The sequence below is a fragment of the Muntiacus reevesi genome, chromosome 7 (assembly GCF_963930625.1).
Source record: "Muntiacus reevesi chromosome 7, mMunRee1.1, whole genome shotgun sequence".
Lineage (NCBI taxonomy): Eukaryota > Metazoa > Chordata > Mammalia > Artiodactyla > Cervidae > Muntiacus > Muntiacus reevesi.
In genome coordinates this window covers 74,439,646-74,463,743 of record NC_089255.1, presented here as the reverse complement: position 1 = coordinate 74,463,743, position 24,098 = coordinate 74,439,646, and the positions used below count along the sequence as shown (strand labels likewise).

Sequence of the window (24,098 nt, the reverse complement as noted above, 5' to 3'; positions counted from 1 at the left end):
TTAAGTTCCTCTTTTAAATGTAAAAAGGTAACTTGAGTTTACACATCCTTCAAGGGCTAGGAATGTGCCACCTCTTTCTACAATGCCTGAGGAATTGTGTGGACTCAGTGGATTACAACTGAGGATTGAGGCCACAAGCTAGATGACTTTCAATTTTCCAGATGCAAATGAGGCAGCTACATGGAGAACTTGGGACACTGGCTGTCCTTTTCTCTTAGAAACACTTTCCAAAGTTGGGATCGGCACGTTCAGAAGTAGTTGCTAAGGATTTCCTTCACTGACATCCGGTGAACCAAACTGGGGCATGGTCAGAGCTACAGGGGGGCTTCCCAGGTGGCGTTAGTGGTAAAGAACTCACCTGCCAATGCAGGTCACATAAGAGACACAGGTTTGATCCCTGGGTGAGGAAGACCCCCTGGAGAAAGGCATGGCAACCCACTCCAGGATTCTTGCCTGGAGAATCCCATGGACAGAGGAGCCTGGTGGGCTACAGTCCATGGGGTTGCAAAGAGTCAGACACGACTGAAGCAACTTAGCATGCACACACATATAGCTACAAGGAAAGGCAGAACACTTGATCAGCTAATAGGATGAGCCCTGGGGAACCCCCAGAGGGATGATGTTTCAGCTGCCAGAAATTCAGTGGGAGTGGAGGTAGGGATGAAGTTAGAGAAGGCTGGGAAAGGCTGGGATGAATTCAGGGCACCACCCCTCTCTGCCTCTTCACAGCTTAAATACTGAACCACTATAAATTCTTTCTAATACTGAATCACTATAAATTATTTCTAAAACCATCCTTGGATCTGCAGCCTTGCCTTAAAAGACTATAGTGCCTGGCACGTAATGTGGTTGGTGCTCACTGGATGGTTACTGAATGTGTGAACTCTGCTTGTAATTCTGCTTTCTCGTGTTCTTGCATAATATTTTTGTTTGTTTAAAATTGTTCTTGTAAAGTTTTAAGTGTCACTACATTTTTTCATAATTCTTTACATGAAATAGTTAAAAAAAAAATTGATGCTATAAGAAATAGTCACTGCATAGACAACGACAGATGCTTTCCTAATCCTCCTGTGGACTTATTTTGTCTATAGTCCTCAAAGTTTTCTAACCTAGGTGTACTTAGGGAGTATTAATCTGAAACTCCAGGGTATTCTGTTCTGTTTCTGAAATTAATAGCTTTCAAGTGAAATTGTTGTGGTTAGAAGACCTTCAAGGGTTATATCACCTGACATTTAGTTAATGTGTTTCTTAAGAGAACGCATTACTTCTCTCCTAGAGACTTGATCTATTAAATCCTGGACAAGGTAGAAACAAGACAAACATTTTCATTTCATCTCCATTCACAAAGGTCAAAAGGATGACAAAATCAGAACCAGAACCCACACCTTTGGTTTTATTGCAGATTTCATCCTTTTTAACCTTTATCCACTGGCCTCTGATTCCTGGTGACTGGGGTTATAGACAAACTGGTTTGAAAAAAAAAAAACATTAACTTTTTCTCAATCTCTTCCTTAGTAGCTCATCTTCTTAATTCATGACCACACCAGCTTGGTTAAGTGACTCCTGAACTATAATAACCAGAATAGTAAACTTAATTTTATATAGGATCTTTTGGACAGCTTCATTACATAGTGGTTTGCCAGCTTAAGAGTTATAGAATCACAGAGCAACACTACTGAATTAAATAGTAAGTTACAGCTGATACTAATAATTAGCTTAATTTATGGTCTAGTAGAACTGTCACAACTGAGGCAGCCCTCCTTCCACCCCTCATTTCAGTTTTCTCCCTCCTCCCTCCTCCTTCAGCAGCAGCAACCAAATGAAGTGCTGAGATCGTCATATTAGTCATCATAAAGTCACTCCTTCCCTTACTCTGTAGCTTTATGATTTAATTCTATTAAGGATTTCCAGCCTCTTTGGAGTTGCATCACCCCATCATTGTTTGATCCCGCATCTGCTTTTCCTGAAGTCTTGCACTTGGTGGGAGGGGCACTAAGAAAGACTGAACTCTCGGGAATTTGTGACACCCTCAGAAAGGCTCTTGCTTTTTGCTAAATCAAGGCTGACAAGTACTGTTCTATGTGGTAACCTTGTAAAGAGGTTTCACTTAAACCAACAGACTACAACCCAAACACATCAGCAAGGTCATACTGGGGTCACATGGCAGAAATTGGGGATGATTCTGTTTTTCCAGTGTCTGTGCTCGGTAGCTTTCCATGGACACTCTGATTTCACTGGTAGTTGGAAAGAATTCCAGAGTGTTCTTATATAAACCTGATCTAAAAACCCATGCAGCTTGTATTTAACACAGAGGGCCTATTTTATCACATTTATTAGTTACTTATCTCCCTATCTACTGAAACAGGACTGTGGGCTTTCCCTTCAGTAAAATAATGTCACCTGGTGACTCAACTCTCCAGGGCCACCAAAGTTGCTCCTTCTGTAAGATATGTTCTTGGGGCCAAAAGGAATTAGAACTTGGAGGCTTTCTACATTGTCTGCTGCAACATGACGGATAATTGTCGGTGTCCTCTAATTCTGGTAAAATTGCCAGCTTATCGGAATGAAATGTATCTCAATCACACTCCGTGCTGGGGAGGGGGCCCTGAGCAGGAAGTAGCACTAACATTTTAAATATCTTTTATTATTACATAAAAATGATTAACTGACAATTTGTTACCAGGTTAAGACAGCAAAACAATTAAAATGAGCATAAAAATCTAACATTGTCAAACTCTTCCGGACCACCGGAGAGTCACTGACATAGCCATCTTTCTCCTTCTTATGTGGAATTTCATAGGAACTCACCTCTCTAACCTTTTTCCCTACCTAGAGGTGACAGGTGGGCCCAGGTCTGGGTCCCCACAAGCTTGGAGTTCTTTTTGTGTCAGAGCAAGATGTCTCTTGGCTTTCCTGAAGATAAGCTTATCCAATATCAAATCAAATCAAATCAGTGCTTTTTAACAACTATAGAGATTCCCAGTTCTTGTCCCTTGCCGTCATATATTCTTCCTGATTCTGTTTGACTGATATTACCTCCAAAACAGAAGACTTCCCTCCCTCCAAATCCCACGGCAATTTCTGCTAGAAAAATAATCCATTCTAGAAAACCCTGTTTGTCAAATAGAAGAGAAAACTTCCCTCTGCAGAAAGTTCGTTGACTTTACCCTTTGCTTTCCCAGAATGAGCACAGGCATTTTAGAGTCTAAAATTCACAGGGTCTACATCCCTCTTTAAGAATCAGTGTTACACAGACTTGAATTTATATACCAGTGGAGCCATTTACTTGTTATAAGCCTCTCTGAACCTATTTCATCATCTGTAAAATAAGGCCAAGTCTAGTGAGAGTTGGTGGTACTCTTGTCCCATTCTTGCTTTTCACTTCCATCCCCTTGACTGTGGTGATTGTCAGCCTGAATTTTACTGCCTACTATATCTGCCACATGTAGCAATGAATTTAATTATAATGACATGAGTTGGTAAAAAAATTTTTTATTAAGTGATCAGACTAATTTTGAAATTTCCTGGCCTCGTTTCAGAGGGTGGTCCCAGGAACAAGGTAGAGATCAAGATTCTCGGTCCTCATAGAGCCTTGGGACCCCTCACCTTTCAACTTAACAAACAACCCTGGGTGTTTATTTATTAGAGACCGAAGAGCTTTTGTAAACCAATTACCATGAGCAAACAGCATTTATTGTGAAGCAATAAACAACAGTAAACCCTGTCCTTATCTAAATTCATTGCTCTAAGCCACAGATCTATAGGGAATGGTTAGGTTTAAAACTCACAGTTGGTTAAGGCTGAAGATTTATAGGCACTCTAGTCCAGCTCTCCTTGGGGAGCCAACAGTGCCACAATATCAGTACCAAGTCTAAAAGTCCAAATAACCTCTGTCAGTGCCACCTATGGTACTTCACTGGACGCAGGGGAGAAAATGGAGAAGAAGAAAAAATCCTGGGTTTATCCAAACACCTTTTCCCCAGGACATGTATGTAACGCATTAGAGGTATACACTAATAAAATAAATAGAAAAATCATTGTTGGCTGGTTAAGCATGGCAGATTAAACACTCACATTTATCTCTATCCTCGCAAAACAGATTCAGCAAAGGAATTTTTAAGTGACATAAGCCCACAAAGACTAAAGAACACTAGATAAAGACACAGCAAATGAGAGAAACAATAGTCAAAGAAAGCAGACACCTAAACTTACAGGAGAAACAGTCTCAGAATCCCAGAAAGACCCAGACACGGGGGACAGCAGGTACCTCTCAAGGTCAGAGGCTGGACAGGCCTAAAAACAGGAGGACTGGCTGAGAGTTAGTACAAAACCCATTCAGATCACTGCGAATTCCCCTCCCTGAGCCCTCCCTTCCGGGAAGCTGCCTCTCCCCACTCCTCAAGGAGTCCACTGTGCTCAAAAGCCCAAAAAAGTTAGCCTAGGTACCTAACTATTAATAACACAGTTGGCTAATGTAGTCTGCACTATAATAGGCTTGTAATACTTTTCACACAAATAATACATAAAAGCAAACACAAAAAATGAAAACATTTTAAATGTTACAGTACAGAACCTTGATAAGTACAGTAGTACAGTACAATGGCTGGCATACAGGGGCTGGCATGGAGTGAACAGGCAAGAAGAGTTACTGATTGGACAGGGAGAGGAGGTGGAAGATGGTAGAGCCGAAGAACCCTTAACAATAGGAGATGGAAGGCACCTGACATTGATCGCAGAGGTTCTGGTTCCTCGCTGGATTCAATTCTATCTACCCATTTGAAAAAATGTTCAGTGATGTCTGGGTAGTAGTTCTTTTGTTCTCATCATAAATGACACAGTAGAACTGGGTTGCCTTCTGAATGACAGCTGCAACCTTCGAGTACCATTCCACGTTCGGGCCCTATGCCTCAAAAACTGACAGTGCCTCCTCAAAGAAAAGCCCCTTGCATTTCCTGTTCCACCTGTAGAGGATGCACCCATGTGAAAATGACACCAGATATGTGAACTAACTTATGTGATTAAACATGGGAACACACGTGTTTGCCTCTTTTTGCAAAAGTTCACAAGTTGAAGGTTCCTGTGTAGGGGGCTTACTGTAATTAATAGCAATTTAACATTTTTCCATTTTATTTTATTTGCTTTTTTGGCTGTGCCATGTGGCTTGGGGCATCTTAGTTCCCTGATTAGGGTCCAGGTATCATTGCCCCAGGCCTGTAGCTGTGAAAGTCTTAACCACTGGACACCCAGGGAACTCCCATATTTGTATAGTGTTAAATTAACTCCCCCCTAAATACTTCTTAATTATGAAATAACTAGCCTGTAATTTGCAAAAGCATCACAATCATGTAAGTCAAAAAGACTAAGGAATCTAGACTGAAGGAGACTGAAGATATAACTGAGACAACTATTAAACTTGAATGGTACCTAAATTATTGCATAGTAATACACTGATGTTAAGTTAATTTCCATAACTGTATGAGGATTTGTAGGTTATTTTGTAGGAATTATGCATTAAAATTGGGGTTTGATAGGGCATCAAATCAACAAGTTCCTTTCAATGTTTCCCTGATGGCTCAGATAGTAAAGAATCTGCCTGCAGTGCAGGAGACCCAGGTTCAATCCCTGAATTGGGAAGATCCCCTGGAGGAGAACATGGCAACTCACTCCAGTATTCTTGCCTGGAGAATCCCCATGGACAGAGGAGCCTGGCAGGCTACAGTCCATGGGGTCACAAAGAGTCAGACACTTTCACAAAGAGCAACTTCACTTTCTTTCTTTTCAATGGTTCAAGTAAAAAAGTTTTGTACATTGTACTTGCATCTTTTCTGAAAGTAATTGTTTCAAAACATGCAGTGGTCAGGATGATTGAACAAGCTAATGTATAAAAAGATTATGTGGGGAATTCCCTGGTGGTCCAGCTTTCACAGCTGAGAGCCCAAGTTCAATCCCTGGTTAGGGAACTAAGACCCCAAAAACCATGTGGAACAGCCCCCCAAAAATGGACTTAAAGCCTTTTTAATGAGGGGAGCACTAGTTACCACCTTTTTATTTCACCACAGGATAACGTTAAGAAGAAGAAAACTACCATCAATTATTACTATCATTTCATAAATAATTATTTCTGAGAGGGATGTCTTACTTTGGCAGGGACACAGTCTCAAAACTTTAAAGTTTAATATGTTTGCCTCTAAGTAAAACTCAGCACATTGTCCTTATTCTTGTAATTTTGCTATTGCACCAACGTTGAAAACATCTTCGTGAACTAGGCCATGTGGTGAGATTTGAAACCCAGTTTTTCCCTTCCATCTGCCCATTCACTGTTCCATAAGGTCACTAGCCACATGCAGCTATTAAGCACTTGGAATGTGGTTAATCCATTTGATTTTTTAATTTTTTTAATTTATTTTTTAATTGAAGGATAATTGCTTTACAGAATTTTGTTGTTTCCAGTCAAACATCAACATGAATCAGCCATAGGTATGTAACCCATTTTAAAATGTGCTATCAGTGAAAAATACACACTAGATTTCAAGAAGGTAGTCTGAAAAAATAGATCTCTCCTGAATTATTTTTATTTTTTTATGTTGATATAATAGTATTTTCAACATACTGAATTAAACATATTATTATAATTAATTTCACCTTTTTTGTTGTTGCTGTTGTTTTTTGTTTTACTTTTTAAATATGACTATTAGAAATTTTTAAATTACATGGGTGGCTCATTTATATTCCCTGAACAGCACTGCTCTAAGATCAATCCTATCTTTCCCAAATCAGTCTGTAGTCTTTTATGCCAGGTTGGAAGATGAAGAGAAATGGGATTGGAGACATAGGAGGAAAGGGAAGTGGAGGATGTATAGAGGAATAAGAATGTGGCCTGGGTCCAAGGGACAATATGAGGGGTTCAGTGAGGCTGCCTAATGCAGATTAAGGAGAGAAAAGGGAGTTTAATAAATGTCTCTGGACAATGAATTAGATTCCCTTTAATGTTCTTTTAGAGGATGAGATAGTTAGATAACATCACCGACTCTATGGACTTGAGTTTGGGCAAACTCCGGGAGATAGTCAAGGACAGGGAAATCTGGTATGCTGCAGTCCATGGGGTCACAAAGACTTAGCATGACTTAACAACTGAACAACAACAATAAACAGTCAAGGATCTTGCTGGTAGACTGTCCAATACATCTGAAAGAGAAAGCCAGTGTACTTTATCTGGAAATGATACCCTCCAAGATAAATATGACCTCAAAGGATAGAAGACCCTGAAAAAAATTCTTTCCAAAGAGATTAGAATAGAGTGGGAGAGAAAAGATTAACGTGAAGTTGATCACTCTGAACCTCAAAAGGTACACACTGTACCTGGGAACACAGCCAAAGCACGAGGGATAGGTGTGGACGGCAAACCCTCAGGTGCAAGCCTGGGATCAAAGAGAAGGCATGTGTGGCCCAGGAAGGATGTGACGTTGAAGGAAATGAAATCAATGGGGTCATTAATGATACAGACGTACCTAGATTTCAAGAGGGACTTGGACCTATTAGGAGGGTCACTCCAGATGCCTTTTGGGCAAGATTACAGACTGAAATATGGGCGGTCCTGCAACACTCTGTTGGGAAAGGCATAAACTTGGGTGAGCCTGTCTGGACCACGTGGACAAAGGCAGGCCAGTGGAGCTTCTCTCCCTTCAAATGAATACCTGCAAGTGCTTAGTGGGGTGGGGGCAGGATGCTGTCAGCTGGGGTCCGCTCCCTTGAGGCAAGAGAATGCTAAGGAGGATGAGAGTGCCTTGCACTAGTATGAGCTCTTCACTTTTCAAAATGATTTCAGGTCTCATTTTGCACCCATTTCAAACTCATCAGGTTGGGAGGGTAGTTGCTGTTTTCATCACCATGTATAAACATGGAGACTGAGCACAGCATGTTTGTGGCTGGTCTAGAATCAACTTGCTTAAAATGGTGCTTTCTCCTGGAACCTGCATCAGAACCACCTGAGCAGTGTATTTTACATGACCCACCTCAGATGTCCTTAATCAGAGGACCTCTGGGGCCAGAGTCCAGAAATCTGTGTCTTTATTTTGAATTCCAGGTAATGCTTTTGCATATGAACAATTAAGCCTGGCATACCATCCTCAAATCTGAAACATTTTATTATCTCTTGAGCTCTTAGCTGAATCCCGAACTCATCTTATTCCCATGTTCCTTTTCTCAAATACTCTCTTTCTGAATTGGAAACACAGAGAGTTCCTTAGAAGACAGGGTGGTGTGGTTATAAAGAGTGAACAAATGTTGATAGGGACTATTTGAAGCTCCTGAACACTTGTTAAACAATCATAATTAAATTGCGGGTTGTAAAACGTGGCAAAACCTGGGAAGCCGCTTTCTCTTCAGTGGTTAAAGCAGTGTGCAACCCAACTCGCTGATCAAGTGTTCCAGGACTCAAAAGAATTGACAAAGGGCTTTAGAGTCATCACAACTGGCAAAACAGAGCTCGCTGGCAGGCTGGAGTGCTGTTGAAACAAGATACGTTGCGGCAAGTTCTGGAGCAAAATAAAGCAAGCACTTTCTAACAGCTGTTGAAGTTTACTAAGTAGGGTTAAGGCAGGGGCAGAGATCTACCACAAAATCCAAAGCAATTTAGGAAATACCCAGGACCAACAGAGAATGAATTCTTAGGAAGAAGGGAGTAGGATTTAGAATCTACTTTTTTTGGTAAAATGTTGTTAAGTTTATATAAGTGGATCACTAACAGTAGTGTTCTTACTTCTTTAGTAATTCCTTAACATTTGTAGAGCTCCTTATGGCTTAAAATCCTCCATGCAATCACTCTCATGGGATCCTATAGTACCTTAAAATTACAAAGCCCTGTCACCAGACTTCATTACTTATAATCTTTATCACTGATCTGCAATGTTCATCATATCCATTTTGCAAGTTAGAAAAGTTAGGCTCTTATAATTAAGGGATCTGCTGAAGATCACCCAACTTATGGGGAAAAGCTGGAACTCAACTTCAGGGCTTTCAAATTTCCATAAGTGCCTCCTTATTGTTGATTTCTGCAAATAAAGAAAATGTAGCTCAGGCTATCATAATATTTGAAGGCCATCAATCAACTTTCCATTTGACAAATGAGAAAACCGAGACTCTTAAGAGTTGAGACTTGGCCCCATGGTCACATGGTTATCAACAGAGCTCAGATACTTGATCACCATCACAATCATCCAGTTCAGAGTGGATTCTACTTTGTCTTGCTTTCTCTTGTAGTTTGTTGGTAGCTAGATATAAATCACACGTGTTAATTTGGAAACTTGGAATAAATATCTTTAATCAGAAGTGTGTGAGGGGCTTCCTTGTCGACTCAGATGGTAAAGAATCTGCCTGCAATGCGGGAGACCTGGGTTCAATCCCTTGGTCAGGGAAGATCCCCCAGGGGAGGGCATGGCAACCCACTCCAGTATTCTTGCCTGGAGAATTCCATGGAGAGAGGAGCCTGGCGAGCTACAGTTCGAGGGATTGCAAAGAGTTGAACACGACTGACACTTTTGTGACATGACTGAAAGGGACTAACACTTTGACTTTCTGAAATATAGGAGCCTAACAGATTAAATGGATTTAAAAGGGCATCTCGAACCTTTCCCATTTAGTGGCTTTAAAAGCTTGGAGCTTTCAGCTTCTCACACACCTTGATATTATTATAATCAATATACTTTCCAAAGTAAGAAATGTAGAAATACTTGCTTTGAATAGTGTCCAGATTTTTCTTGCACATGGCTGTAAACTCCAGAAAACGGCAACCCTGAAGTTATGTTAGACTTCAGTAAAAGGGAGAAAATGACGGGAAAGAAAATTAGGTTTAAAACACGTTTTCTAAAATCACCAGTAGTTATAGTCTGCATGAAGGCTAGCTCCAAGACAAAAGGTAAAAGCGAGTGTACCTTGCAGGGTTGTGAACAGATATTTATTCACCCATGTTCATAGCAGCATTATTCACAATAGCCAAAAGATGAAAGCAACCACGTGTCCATGTGGTATGGACAAGCAAAATGAGGCATATCCATACAATGGAATGATATGCAGTCTTTAAAAGGAAGGAAATTTTGACACATGTTACAACATGGGTGAACCTTGACACCATCAGCTAAGTGAAATAAGGCAATCACAAAAGGACAAGCATTGTAAGGTTTCGCTTATATGAGGTTCTTAGTAAAATTCATAGAAAGTAGAATGTGGTTGCTAGGGGCTCGGGGAAAGAAAGAAAAAGAAGTTAGGGTTTAATAGGTTCAGAGTTTCAAAAAATGAGTATGCCTTGTGTTTTGACTTCCTCCCTCGTTCCCTAGGGGCAGTAGAATTTTACATCTTTGAGACAGCCCAGGCACCCTAGTTCAAGCTCTAGATTTTTTCATTCTTTCCACTGAAAGCCGTACTGCGAGGAAACAATAAGACAAATCAAGAATGGGACATTTTATCAGACAGATGGCCTGGCCTCTTCAAAAGTCAGTACACCTATAAAAGAAAGACGGGGAGATTTGTTGTTCCTTAGTTTCTAAGTTGTGTCCAACTCTTTCGCGACCCCATAGACTGTAGCTCCCCCAGGTTCCTCTGTCCACGGGATTTCCCAAGCAAGAATACTGGAGTGGGTTGCCATTTCCTTCTCCAGGGGATCTCCCTGACCTGGGGATCAAACCCACATCTCCTGCATTGCAGGCAGATTCTTTACCACTGTGCCACCAGGTAAGCCCATGGGGAGATTACTCTATATTTAAAGAAATGTAACCAAACACAATTCATGCATGTATTATTGGTTCCTAGCTGGAAAAAAGCAACTCTAAAAGACATTGGGTGAACTACAGAAAAAGTATGAGTTGTTGGCTCAATTCTAGAAAACACTTTAGAATCTTTGTCAATTGTTTTAGATGTAGTAATGGTATTGTGGTTATGTAGAAGAACCTGCTTACTTGGAGGAGCCACATGCTTACGTATTTAGGGGTGAAGTGTCATGATGCTTGCAACTTACAAATGACTAAGGGGACTTCCCTGGTCGGTAGTTAAGAATCCACCTGCCATTGAAGGGGACACAGGTTCAATCCCTGGTCTGGGAAGATCCCACATTCCATGGAGCAACTAAGCCTGCAACTAAGCAAAAACTACAGCCCACGCGCCCTAGAGCCCGTTCTCTGCAACAAGGGAAGCCACCACAGTGAAAAGCCTATGCACTGCAACTGGAGAGTAGCCCCCACTAGCCATAGCTACAGAAAGCCCGCATGCAGTAATGAAGACCCACCACAGCCAAACAATAAAACAAAATATTAAAAAAAGCCATATGCACACGACAGCAAAATAACTGCAGAAAAATCAAGAATAACAGCAAAAATAGCAACATCATAGATTAAGAAATCATTGAATCTAAATTGTGTATACAAAGATGTTCATTGTATTATTTTTTCAACATTTTTGCATACTTAATAATAAAGTCTTTAAAATTGAGTACTTGTGGATTAATAATTATTAAATCAGTAACTGATGCTTTCTATAGATAAAACCACCATCACCACTAGTCACTGTGCTACCAGGCACTTTGCTAAACTTTTACTCATACTATTTCATTTAATTCCCAAATACTCTATAAAGAGGGTACTTTCACTAGCCTTACTTTTACAGATGAGCAAACTGAGATGCAGAAATTAAGTAACTTCTGTAGGATTCTCAGCTAGTGGGTACAGAGTCCAGATCCAAACAGTTGGCTGCAGACCGGGTCACCTCCTCAGAACTCCTGGAGGTACTAAAGATAATGTCAGGCTTTGGAGCAAGCCTATGGCAGAGATGTCTTGGAAATGGAAAGCCTTGCAAAGACCCTCAAACCATGGCTATTAAGGAGGTATTTTATCACCTAAGAGTAAGGTCTATTTACATTGCAGAGACCCAAATAAAGGCCTCTGTTACCTGGATTCCAGTGGTAAAGCCAGGTATTTCCCAAGGAAACTCCAAGAGGGTATAACAAATATTATTTCATCTGTAGCCCTAGGAAGGCTGGGAACAAGTGTAAATAATTATTTTTAGTTGCAGCTCTGCAGGCTTACCTGAGGCTGCTGACTCCTTGATCCACCTGGCTTTAAACAACAAAAACAGTAACTACAACAGTTAACATCTCTGTAACACTTGCGGTGTGCTAGGCACTCTTCTAAGTGCCTTAAATACACTAACAAATCCCCTCAACACCCCCATGGAGTAGGTATGTTATTATCCCCATTTTAAGGAGGGGAAAACTGAAACACACAACATAAGTAAGAGGCAAGATTGCAGTGATTCCAACAAGAGTCTGCTTGTAGCTTCTATTAATCCAGATGGAACCCAAAAGCTGCCTAAGGGTTCTTGGCAGTCCTGGGGAGAACTATGTGTCAGAGCTTGCCCCTGACCCTGTGAGTTTAGTGAAGTCACTGCCAGCCCTCACGGTGGTGGCCCTGAAGGAGGCTGCTGCCCTCAGTACCTTGCCAGACACTGTGTGAACCTGTGTTCTGATTTCCTCCTCTTTCTGAACTTGGCCTTGTTGGTCTTCATTTCATATAAAGCAGCAATAGCTCCCAGGTGATCTGATATCCAAACTAATCACCCCACCTTGCTACCTCTCCAGGAGGCAGTGACCCAGCCCAAATAAACCACAGGATATGCGCAAGCTTACCTTCAACAGAAAGAGGAGAGGATTTCCTGGTCAGCGTCACCTGATACAGCCAACCACAGAGCCAGCCCCTGGACCTGACTGTAAGGTGAAGCAGAGCTAGGCCTCCATAAGATTCACATTCCCCACCCATTTTCTCCCACCTGCCCCTGGCTGACATTTAAGGTGTCAAATGAACACCTAATAGGAAGATGCAGGCCTTACTTTGTCAACTTTCCCAAGAGAACATCTTAGGATCCCTTCGAGACAGCAGTATCCTACATGAAGGACTGGCTCTCTGGTGACAGAATTTCAGGCGTGGTAACTGAATGAAACTTATTTTCTTTCCTTCCTTCCATAGTGGAAAAAGAGAAAAACAAATAAAACAACTTTTATTCCTCTTCATTGGCTCTACAAATCAGCCAAGGTTTTGTGTTCAGTGGTCTCAGCTCCTGTTTTGTCTTGAGAGGATGACAGCAGTTGGCTTCTCTACAATTCAAAGGTCAAGCCCAAGAAGGAATTAAGCTGGAGGTGCTCCAGAGGATGGGGTGGGGTTGGGTGGAAGGAAGCTGGGTCTCCGTGAATAAGACAGGGAGTTGAATTCTATGAGCCTGGGGGGACATTAACGGGGAGGCCTCCTCAGAAGGTGGAGACACTGCTCCTATGTACAGAGATCTGGGGGCTGGAGGCTCTGGGGAAGCAGGTGGTGCCTGGCAGTCAAGCCTCCAAAGTGTCTACGTAGGAGGGTCTCAGTGGCAGCAATCTGGAGAGAGGAGAATGGTACTCTCAGCTGTTTATGTGGATGTAAACATGGAAATGAGCAAGGATTAATTATCTATAGCAAAGACTGGGGGACCCTGACCCAGATTATGGGAGGAGGGTCTAAAGTTTCCACAAAGCTCCTTCCACTCTCCCTGCAGCCCAAACTTGGAACAAAACTATCAATTTGGGGACAGTCTCTAATCTATGACCTTGAAAACATGGTCAGGGCCCCCCCTATGGCAAAGTAACATGATGATTAGAAATCTTTTAGTCAACTAGCTGCATCTCATAAGAAAAGAAGCAATATTAATAATGGTGGCTGTTTTATTGACTGGCTTCTCTGATGGCCCAGTGGTAAAGAATCTGCCTGCCAATGCAGGAGACACACGTTTGATCCCTGGGTTGGGAAGATACCCTGGAGAAGGAAATGGCTACCCTACCCACTCCAGTATTCTTGCCTGGGAAATCCCATGGACAGAGGAGCCTGGTGGGCTACAGTCCATGGCATCACAGAGTCCCAATTTAGCTACTGACATGCATGCATGCACACGTTTTATTGACTATCTCAAACCGTTGTCCTGCTTTCCTGTTCCCAAGTAGACCCCTGCATTCTAGTATTGCTCAGTGCATGGGAAGAGACAATTCCAATAAAAATTGACACTGAGGACCCCACCAGCCAGGCCAAGAGGGGACTCAGCCTGATTTCAGTTGATTTGGAAAAATAAAGAGATGTGCGTTTTCTTGCTCCTTGATGAAGTGGAGCAAATTCACATCAGCTCTTTAGCTGACAGCGGGAGGGCAGTGGTGGAGGAGGGGAGTGGTTAGAGTGATCCTCAAATCACCAGGCAGCTGGAGAATCGACCAGGCTCTGCCCTCCTCCATTTGCCTTTAGTTGGCAAAAGACAAATTAGCCTGGCACCTTCTGAGCCAGAGTTTGCAATGCAGAGTCTGCAAGAATGTTTGCTCGGGGAGCTCCACTGTTCTTTATCTCAGCAGGTGTAATTCCATCACATGATTGTCTTGGATCTGCTTTTCCCTGCTCCAGTCCAAGCTTGCCAACTCAGACAAGCATTGCTGAGAAATAAATAGTCCTTCCCTGTGTCAGCCCAGAAAGCACGGGGGGTGCCTTTATATAGAGTATAATGAGCATTTCCTGACTTCTGGATTTAGAGAAGGCTTCTCTCTCTCTGCCCTGAGGCCTACAGCTGAATGTCTTCTTTGCAGGGAAAGCTAGGCCGACCCTGCAGCTTCCCCTGCCCTGTCTCAAGCTTTATAGGCCACCTGCAGAGCAGTCAAATAAGGAAGACTTGGAGGAGAGGCAGAAAGCCCAGTCCAGGGCCTCCACAGGTACACAGCCACAACAGCTGACTGCCTTTGCAACTTCCAAAACAACCTTGCTGTCTCCAGCCCCAAGGATCATTTCCCTTGTGCTTAATGGTACCTTGAGCAGGTAACTTCCGTTGTCTGGGAAACACAGACTAAGGAGATCATTAAAAGGAGACTCCCCAGCCCAAGTACCAAAGGTTCGGCCACTCGGCCCAGGAGGAGGAGATGGTAAGTCCTGTCCACGGAGGCTGCCTGCCTATTTGTACCTAAAAAGTTTGGAGGGTCCTGTGAAGCCTGTTCAGGGTCTGACCTTCCTCCTTCAGGCCACAGATGTTCCCTCTGGAGGTCTGTTCTGTCTGCACTGGCTTGGGAGAATCTGGGATACTGAGCAGCTCTGACAAGGACTAAAAGAACTTAGGATGGGTTCCTGGGACTCCTCGGGAGGGAGGTCAGGCCCTTAGGGAGACCCAATCTTGCACCTTCTCCAAGTTCTCTTAGAAGTGTTTTAGTTTGATAGGCTCTTATATGAACATCATCATGGGAAAAAAACTTCTGAAACTCTAAACACCCTTATTAACCAGCCTGTTCTTCCACCTGTCCTTGTCCAGGGGCCTTCACATGTATAGAGTTTTTCTCAACATAGGTAACTGTTACCACTTTCTGCATCTGCTGCATCTCAGCCCTCCATTTTGTGAGTCATTTCGAGTGTTCGAGTGTTTAAAGTTCAGCTTTCAGGGCCCCTTATGGGTGAGACTTGACTCTGTACTTCTGAGGAGGGGCACAGGATTCTGCTCCCCTCCCCTGATACAAGGCTTAACGCTTAATGATAACATATTTCTTATAAACTTGCTACAGGGTGATATAAACAAGATGATAGAAAAGGAAGTCATTTTCTTCAGTGCTTGTTAAGGGACCTAGTAGACACTCCCACCCCTGAACCATCTCTGATCAGTGCTGGATCTTCTTTCTCCATTTGCCCTTCAGGATCCACTCTGCAGCCTTCTCCACCTGCCCGTTGTCCCCTGATACTGAGCCCCAGGGACTGCATCTGTGGGCTCCCTTGGCTCTCTAGCCTCTGGGAGGGTTGGCCTATGAGGTTGGCATATTTACTTCCCTGATTCATTCCTGCTATGCATCTCTCTCCACCTACTTTCTTTCTCAGTTCCCTTAACTGGATCAGGGCCTCTTTGCTTTTTCAACTTGTAATATGAAAAGTTGGTGATGGCTCCTGCACTTACCAGCCCAGGAACGGTGTATCATCCCCTTGTCCTTATCTAAGACCAGCCTATCTTTTGCAAATAAAGTCTTTAATTACAATCTTCTCTAATGACTCAATATAAGGTTTTTATTGGGGAGGAGGGGGGATTCAGGTCCCTGACTGATGCAACATTTAAAACATTTTGCTTTTATTAATATTCCTAAGTTGAAAAGACCCTGATGCTGGGAAAGATTGAAGGCAGGAGGAGAAAGGGATGGCAGAGGATGAGATGGCTGGATGGCATACCGACTCAATGGACATGAGTTTGAGTAAACTCCAGGAGTTGGTGATGGACAGGGAGGCCTGGCGTGCTGAGTCGGACACGACTGAGCGACTGAACTGAACTGAACTGAAGTTAAGAGAAGGAGTTTTATAACTTGATTTTTCCCTTTGTCAAATTTCTGCAAATGGGGTTTGAGTTTTTCCTTAGAAAAAATTTTTTCCTGATAAAGCTAGTGTGTGTGTGTGTGTGTGTATGTGTGTGTGTGTGTGTGTGTGTGTGCGCGCGCGCGCGCACGTGTGTGTGTGTGTTTAACATTTTTAAATATAGAAAATAACTTTGGGTATATTGTGAGAAATAAGATCCTTGCTATAGTTGCTTTCAAGAGATTATTTTGGATAAATAGGGAAAAAATTCTCATAAATTCTGCATATTGAATAAGCACTGCCAGGTGGTTCTGGTGCATGCTGGTTTAAGAAGCACTGAGTAAGTGGGCTCTTTAAGCTCCTCCCAAGGCAGCCCTCTTAAGATGTCAGCAGCCCTACCAAAGTGCCAGGATGTCCCTAATAAGTGCCTAATGTCCCCATTAGAGCTCTTATCAATGAATTTGAACTAAAACAAGAACAGCCTGTATATGAATTTTGGTGAATCTGTCCTCAGTGCCTGTTTTTGAAGTCCAGGAAAGCTGTGCATATGATTTTTTTTGTTTAATTTAAACTCAAGGCTTTCCCTTTCTTCATGTTCCCAATTTTTTAACTTACCTTTTTGTCTCCCAAGCTCAAAGCAGCTTTTCTGTGAAGCTCTTGATCCTTGCGAATCTGGAATGAGAACATCACAAGTGGCACAGCTTTGGCAGATGGATCTGTGCCAAACAGAAGCCTAAGCCTGCACTCAGTCCTACATCTTCTCTCCCAGCACGAGTGCCTGACTCAACCTCAGATGTAGAAGGTTCTGGGATGTCATCTTGCCCCAGCCTACCTCCCTCAACTTCAGCCCTACCTGCTTATCCTTTCCCTGACCTAACTGATTCCCAAATTCAGTCCCTTCAAAGATATTCAATAGGAGACTGATTATAAACAGAATAGGCTCATTACTGCTCTGAGCTGCTCATTGGAAACCATTGCTGAATATTGCTAGGTACTAAGCTTTGTTTCCATGATGCACTCTCACCTCCAGGAAGAGTCTTACACGGCTTAGGCGAAGACAAGTTACAGCACATGGGAACTGTAAGAAAATCTGGAACAGAGGCCAAAAGTGACCCAGAAATCAAATCTCCCTTACCTTGATATGTGCCCCACTCTCCTCAACAACTTCATTCTGGCCACTTCTTGACAGCTTGCCTTAGACTTGCCTTTGATTTTCTGACACTTGTCTGCATGGACTTACACCATCTCTGCTTGAGGTTCCAATTGCTGGTTGTCAGGCTGCCCGGGCTTCTGTCCTCTAAGCTCCCTCTGTGAGCTCCGAGCAGCAAGCTTCTCCCTTGCTGACTCCATCCTGGCCTGACCCTTTCTCTGATGAAAGGCAGGTCCCACTTGATTGTCAGTTTCATCTGACACAGAATAATGAACAACCAGAGCCACTTACTTCCCAGCAAGCAGGAGCAGTCATCATCAAAAGCTTCTAGGCAGATGATGATATAATCAGAGCCTTGTTTAGGGAATATATATATATATTTTAAAACTGGCCACAGTGAAATATAGATTTGCCCCTAAGGTCTGTGCAGCCCAGGGCATAAGTACAAATGGAAACCCACATGCCACATGTCTAAAAATTATAAATCAAACCAACAAACTATTAAATAAAATATGTTCCATCCCCCTGTACTGACAAATAAACCTTCATAACAAAGTTGACTGCCAGGTTCAAATACAGAGTTCTTGAGTTTCTCAGAGTTCCATACTGGGTCAAGGTAGAATGAAGGAAAGTTGGCCCTGGCCCCAGGCCACCCTCACTTCTCAGGTCAGACTCCATCCCACATGACCCGGAGCGTTGAGCACATTCAGTGGACATGTCCAAGCTCTATTCACATTCCTGCTCCCACCTTACCACACCTCTCTGCAACAGACAACTGCCCCATGAGCACTTTGTAAGCCTAGGAGTAAATATAGCAACAGTGTGATCTGCCCTTAGGAGATGCTTCTAGAGGAAGTCTGACCCAGGCCCAGGAAATGGGCTCTAGAAAGGGAATAGGGGCTTTGGGTGGGAATATTCACTGGCCCTGTGGATTTCTTTCCTCCTGGAGAATTGCAGCCAAAGTGGACCAGAGGGGGACCCTCTAAAAGATCGATTCCCAACCTTTTTGGCACCAGTAACTGGTTTTGTAGAAGACAATTTTTTCCATGAACCAGGGCAAGGGGATGGTTTTGGGATGATTCAAGCACATTACATCTATTGTACACTTCATTTGTATTATTGTTACATCAGCTCCCCCTCAGATCATCAAGCCCTAGATCCCAGAGGCTGGGGACCCTGCTTTAAAATGTGGGACCCAACACAGAGGGCAGACTGGTGAAATAAGACAGCTTGGATGAAAGATACAACCAAGAGTAGGGAAATTACTAAAGAGGTCATGAAGGCCTCAGGTAAGATGGTGGCCCAGAAACAGACAGCAAAGGTAGAGAGACATCTAGAAACAGGATGTAAGCAGAGCTGCAGAGAGGAAGGGACCAGCTCCTCAGCTACTGCCTGTCTTCCCAGACACCTACTAGGTTCTGGGTTCAGCCCCTTCTGAGACTCACCCTCACTTTCCCCCTGGGCACTGTAGACACCTTATAGTGGAAACCCTCCTTTTGGCTAAACTAATTACTGTTACTTGAAAATAAAAGCCTCAACTAAAATACTACCAAAGGACACTGAAATTTTCCCAGAAAAAGGGAGAGTAGAGAAAGAAAAGGAATAAAGACAGAAGCTTGGGGGAGTTATAACCTGAGGATGCAGGGGAAAAAACGGGACAGGACCAGAGGAAGAGCTGTTGCAGAAGCAGGAGGAGAGTTTGATCACCAGCAGAGCGTTGAAGAGAGGGGCTGATCAGCTGGAAGATGAGGCTTGAGGAAAGGCCACTGGATTTGGTGACTTAGAGGTCATTGGTGCCCTTTAAGAAGGCACAACTCGAGACAAACTTTGGGAAATGGACACCCCACACCGTGCTGGGAAGGTTGTTGGAGCCGCAGCTGTTCACACATGACTGACGCCTTCCTCTCTTCCTGTGTTGGCAGCGAGAGTGCCTGTCCTTGCCTGCTTCCCCAGAGCTTCCACTGAGCATGCTGGGCAACACTGGCACCCCTGGGGCCACGGCTGGATTGAAATGTATCAGAGAACAGAGAATGAGAGCCCAGATCCCAAACGGGGCATCTTAAGGACAGAGTCACTGGAAAGAAATAAAGAAACAAAGAACCACCAGGTTCATCTTCATCTAAAACTCTTGAAATTCTCTCTTCCTCTGTCTCAACAATTCAGGTGAAACAACAAACAAGTAAAAATAACTTTTTATTTAAGGAAGCACATCCCTGGCTCCCTGTTAATGCATCTGATGACAGGAGAACCAGGCTGTGAAGGCAGCAGAGAGTTTTCCAGGGAGAAAGGGGGAGGCAGGACACCGTGCCCAGCTTGTCCGTGGTGACTGCTGCTCAGAGAGTCACAGAAGAGAGAACTTCTGAGGGTGAGGATGAGCCTCAAGACAGATCAAGCGCTCAGATTGGCTTGCTCTCCTTTGAGCTCCCAACCCTGGCCCCATTCCACTCCTCTCACCTCAGCCCTCAACCACATGTCCACCCTGAGTGACCTCCAGGACCGGCGACCCCTCCACACCTCCTGCAATGGGTGAAGGGAGGACAGAGTTCAACAGCAGTCCTCCCTCTGAAGTTTATGCAAAAGGACCACAGTCAGCATCTCTCCCCTCCGGATGCAGCAGTATGTGCTCTCAGCACTTCCAGACAAGCCCTGCTCTCCTGCTCCGCAGAGAAAGGAAAAACAACTGCCCATTGGAGAGCCCTGAGCTTTTCCCACTGATTGATTTCTCCCCTTTCTTGATTCAAATGTCTGCAGCCCCTGGGTGTTCAGAGCCACCTCTTAAGTTTCTTTGTGGGGCTATTCCTTGAAGTCTTTTTCACCTGCTCAGGAGACAAAACTTTCTCAACCATGGGCTCAGTTTGCTTTCCTCCTCTGAAGGCTAGGAGGGAGTTTACTAAGCCACACCGTATTTTCACATATTGACCTCCTTGATTGCCTGTGGGACAAGTACTGCTGTTATCGCCACAAAAGAGAAACAGATGTTCTGAAAGGCCCAGAGACTTGGACTGCTGAGATCATAAATGCTGGAGCTCAGGACTGAACTCCTGCCTCTGACTCTAAAATCTGTGACTGGCTGATTGAACCTCAGGCTGGGGTGCTGGCTCAGGGCAGGAGTGTGCTGTGGGAGGCAGAAATCTTAAAGCCCCTGTCTTACCCTGTTTCCAGGGAACCCAGACTTTAGAAACAGAAGAATACAGAGTTCAAAGAGAAAGAGGAAAGAAGATATACTGATCCTTAGGGCAATGACTTAAAACTACTTTGACCATTAGTGAAGGGAAAGTGAAAGTTGCTCAGTCGTATCCAACTCTTTGCAACTGCACGGACTATACAGTCCATGGAATTCTCCAGGCCAGAATACCGGAGTGGGTAGCCTTTCCCTTCTCCAGGGAATTTTCCCAACCCAGGGATCGAATCCAGGTCTTCCACATTGCAGGCAGATTCTTTACCAGCTGAGCCACAAGCAAAGCCCAAGTGTACTGGAGTGGGTAGCCTATCCCTTCTCTAGGGGATCTTCCTGACCCAGGAATTGAACCAGGGTCTCCTGCATTGCAGGTGGATTCTTTACCAACTGAGCTATGAGGGAAGTGCTGAGCATTACCCATAGTGAAAAACATATTATATAATCTTGACCCAGGACATCACATAGATATCCATATAAACCAAAAGTTTAACCAAGAGTGACACATTCTGATATATTTTGTTCTAATCTATTGATATTATATTCTTTTTTCACTTTAAAATGGTTTTGACCCACAAAATTGATTACCCACAAAAGGACCTTGATCTGCAGTTTGAAAAATGCTGCTTTAAAGCATACATGCATTCAAAGACAAGCTCTCATTCTACTTTTGTAAAAGAGCAAACTGGGACAGTGCTCAACATATAATACGTGTTTAAGAAATATTTGTTGAAATTCTAGACTTTTAAGGAACCAATAATCCACCAGTTAAACAATTTGTTCTGTAAATGCCTGTTTGCTGTATGTGGAAAAGATAATCCTAATTCCAAATTTCAACAAGCAAATCATTTACAAACACAAAACTCTAAGTTGATTTCTGTTGTGCATCTAGATTTGAAACTCTAAATAAAACGCCAGGAGACAGATCGTTCGACAAGCACGAGTTGTGTCTGTTCTGTACTGTGCGCTGAGATGCAGAAACCGATCAGACCCAGGCCCTGCCCTCAAGGGTGCAGGGTGTGGTGGGAGGCTGGCAGGCAAAGCCAGCGTGAGAACGCTGTGTGCTGCAGGGGAGTGAAGGGGCCCCGAGGGAGACAAGGTTGGTTTCCTCAGAGCCAACACTGAGCCTGTGCTAGAAACATGTGTGGTCGGATACGTAGAGAAGAGCTGTATCAGGCAAAGGGAATAAGAGCACGTGCAGAGTCATGGCAATCAGTAAACTGTCCGCCTACAGCCAGCCTACATGTTTCTTGTTGGCAGCGTCCTACACTTTTGGGGGGCAGAGGAGTTTCCACTGGTACTCTACAGAATTCAGGAGAAAATCCTGAATAACGTGAGCCAGTTACGATGGTCAGTCTTTGTGCCAGTTATTGGTTTGGGAATGGGCATAAAGCTCAGGTTTGGGCCCCCACGAGCTCCCGAGCGGTCGTGGGCTCACACCCAGCTTCTCTTCTGCCTTAACCTGTGCGCCACCATCGCCATCATGCTAGGTGCCGCTGCTCTGTAGCTGCAGCCGCAGTCCCCGGACCAGCCCTCGAGGCCTCCTGCACCCCACTCCTGCCCCCGGTCCCGCCGCCGCTGTCCAGCCACTTAGCTGCTACTCCCATGGGTCACATGAGACAGACGAGGAGTTTGATACTCGCTGGGTGACATACTTCAATAAGCCAGATATTGATGCTTGGGCATTGCGTAAAGGGATGAACACACTTGTTGGCTATGACCTGGTTCCAGAACCCAAAATCATTGATGCTGCTTTGCAGGCATGCAGATGTTTAAATGATTTTGCTAGTGCAGTTCGCATTCTAGAGGTTGTTAAGGACAAAGCAGGACCTCATAAGGAAATCTACCCCTATGTCATCCAGGAACTTAGACCAACTTTGAATGAACTAGGAATCTCTACTCCAGAGGAACTGGGCCTCGACAAAGTGTAAACCCCATGGATGGGCTTCCCAAGGACTTAAAATACATATTACCTTATTCGAACAAGTTTTCCTTTATTGAGTACCAAACCATGTAATGTAACTTGGACTTTAATAAAAGGGAAATGAGTTTGAACTGAAAAAAACAAAAACCAAAAAACTCAGGTTTGGCTAAGGAGATTCAAGGGCGTATCTTCTGAAAGGGAACTTCAGGAAACGCTTCCTTGTTCTTAAAAAGAGACTCGTGATAAGAGACAGCTGTCATCTTCGACTGGATGCTGCAGGGTCTCTGCGGGATGCCTGACTGTAATGCAGCCATGTTATGACCATAAAGTGTTCTAACTGGAGAGTGGCAGTCAGAAAAATGGAACTACCCAGGTGGCGCTAGTGGTAAAGAACGCACCTGCCAATGCAGGAGATGTAAGAAATGTGGGTTCGATCCCTAGGTCGGGAAGAGCCCCTGGAGGAGGAAATGGCAACCTGTACCAGTATTCTTGCCTAGAAAATTCCTTAGATAGAGGAGCCTTGCAGGCTACAGTCCATGGGCTACAAAGAGTCGGACATGACTGCGCAACTGAGCACAGAATCAGTAAGATAGAAAGACCAGGGACCTTGGTGACCTTGGTGAGTAGCTGAACTAACCAACGCTAAACCTACACGGTGTCATGTAAGACAAAAGATTTTCCTTATTCTAAAAGCCAGTTGAGTCAGGGTTCTGTTACTTGCAGTCAAGTTAACCTAAACTGATGCAAAAGCAAAACCTTTTGCTTTTTCCATAGCAAAAGCTATGGAGATATAAAAGGCATGTTCTGGGTTCTGCAAGGCAGGATTTGGGACGCAAAGGCCAGATCATACTATGAAACAAACTTCAGCTTCAAAATGAAACACAAATGACTGTTAAACATATGAAAAACATAACCTCACTTTTAAAGAGAATGTCCTTTAAAACTCCAATGAGATGCCATTTTTCATCTCCCTACTGACAATGATCAAAAAGCTTGATAATATCCAAAATTGCCAAGGGGAAATCAGCATACCCATTTGTTGCTCATTCTAAATGCTATAAATCTATAGAAGGCAATCTGGCTATAACTTTCAAAACTAAAAATGCACTTGACCCAACAACTCTACTGATAGGCATTCATCCTATAGAAACACTTCCATGTGAGCAAAAGGACCTGCATATGACACTAGTTACAGCATTATTTGTAAATGCAAATTGTCTGAAAACTAGCCAGCTGACCCAGAAGTAGGAAACCAATTAATAAAGCACATTACATTCATTCTGAATTATATGCAACCATTAACAAGAAGGAAATAATTGTATACATACTGATATTGCTGCTGCTGCTAAGTCACTTCAGTCGTGTCTGACTCTGTGCGACCCTATAGACAGCAGCCCACCAGGCTCCCCTGTCCCTGGGATTCTCCAGGTAAGAACGCTGGAGTGGGTTGCCATTTCCTTCTCCAATGCAGGAAAGTGAAAAGTGAAAGTG

The 24,098-nt window shown here is 43.6% G+C and overlaps 1 protein-coding gene and 1 pseudogene across 2 annotated transcripts in view; one reads left to right on the top strand and one right to left on the bottom strand.

Moving 5' to 3' along the window:
• Positions 1–24,098, bottom strand: part of FUT8 (fucosyltransferase 8) — a 495,007-nt gene that overhangs the window by 331,619 nt on the left and 139,290 nt on the right. The window contains exon 1 of one of the 2 annotated variants that reach the window (XM_065941787.1): positions 16,974–16,993. The exons of the other annotated variant lie outside the window; for it this stretch is intronic. The gene's annotated coding sequence lies outside the window, so the exon portion shown is untranslated. Of the gene's footprint in view, positions 1–16,973; positions 16,994–24,098 lie in introns of those variants that run through there. 2 annotated transcript variants of the gene reach the window in all.
• Positions 22,167–22,637, top strand: LOC136172110 (cytochrome c oxidase subunit 5A, mitochondrial pseudogene; annotated as a pseudogene).